Source organism: Montipora capricornis, chromosome 8, assembly GCF_036669925.1.
Source record: "Montipora capricornis isolate CH-2021 chromosome 8, ASM3666992v2, whole genome shotgun sequence".
Lineage (NCBI taxonomy): Eukaryota > Metazoa > Cnidaria > Anthozoa > Scleractinia > Acroporidae > Montipora > Montipora capricornis.
In genome coordinates, this window is record NC_090890.1 from 40,135,134 (window position 1) to 40,136,873 (window position 1,740).

Here is a 1,740-nt window from a genome sequence, read left to right on the forward strand (position 1 = left end):
GTGTTGTGAATGATGCGGCCGGTGGCCTTCAACTCTAGGTAGCTAACATGAAGATCGCGAACTGAACTCTCCATTGATTTAAACAAGAAATAGACATCGTCGGATGATGTTCGTACAAAGAACACCTGAGGCAGAAAGAAACTAAGAAATTCGGCTATTCATAACATACCGGCTATTCATAACAGTGTTGTGAATGATGCGGCCGGTGGCCTCCAACCCTAGGTAGCTAACATGAAGATCGCGAACTGGACTATCAATTGATTTAAACAAGAAATAGACATCGGTATAAATACCTTCTTGGGTGTAAATACCTTGTAGGGGACTTAGTGTCCTATTGTATTTAACACCCATCTTAGGGTCTTAGGGTGAATCTTTAAATAAAAGATAAAAAATAAATAAATAATACCGCTGCTGGAAGTTCTGTACTGGCGATTTCGTCATGCGGTCAACAGGCAAGATTAGAGTAAATATGTCATTCATAACATTCCAGACGGCTGAATCCAGCATTTTCACATTTTAGCTGCATCGCATTGCGTCATTTGCCCTCTCGTGGAACTTGGGCTTTGAATCAGCAAACGAAATAAAATGAGTTACACTGAAGCCTCAACATAGAACCCTTCATTTGGTTGCTCCACTGCAGGTTATAAATTCGTATTTTCATCGAATTCTGTAGGACGAGAGGCTGTTTCAAGTCTCTAACTATCGCTAATGCTACTGCTACTGCTACTGCTACTGCTACTGCTACTGCTACTGCTACTGCTACTGCTACTGCTACTGCTACAGCTAGTCTACTACTACTACTACTATTACTATGTGGGCAGCTACGGTTAGGGCTGTGGCTGCAGATACTGCTGCCGCTACAGCTTCATAACTCTTGTAGCAACTGGTTATGTGAGCAAACAAGTCATTGCAATGCACATGGGGTAAACTCATTGGTGACTTGTCAGTGGTAATAACAAAAGGGATTATAAAGGGATTTTAAAGATATGAAAATGGTATAATGCTTGGGAATGTTATTACTCTCATTTGAAAACCCTGTGATTTCACTGGTCCCATGAAATGCATTATTTCTGGAGGGAAGCTCATGCCAGTTTTTGTGTGGGGGTATTAGAGGGAAGGATTAAATGGGTAAGGAGACAAATAAATGTATTAACAAGAGAAACCCAACATGATACATTTTGTCTTTTAGTTTAGTTTTTAAAAGAAGCACATCGCAATTTAGTAGAAGAGCAAGGTAGGTTAAATAGTAACCCTTAAAAACAAAAATGCTTTCATTTTGAAAACTGGCATATCATTATGGCATTCAAGTATTTGCGTCATGATTTTTGAAGGTGTTACAATATACGGTATTCTCAAAGCAGTGCACCTTAAACAAATCATGATGTTTGCATGGTGATTTCATGAAAGATCAACATCAGTCAAAAACACCACATTTACATGAACCAAAATGTTAGTTGCCTTGACAACCCTTGCTAAAAAAAGTTGTTTAGAAGATTAACCTCTGAGCTTTTCATTCTTTGTACATTTTTTCCAGCAAGTTAGTGACTAATTTGGTGTCATTGTTCTCGTCGTCTTACGTATTTTACTGGAGCCACTTCTTCACGTCTCAAGAACTTCTTTATCCACCCATGTTTGATGGGCGAGTTGTTTTGTATCCCGCAGAAAAAAATTTGAGAGACTACTTGAGCTGGAGACAAGCAGATTGTGAGTAACTGTAGCCAATGTTATTGAATTTAGCCA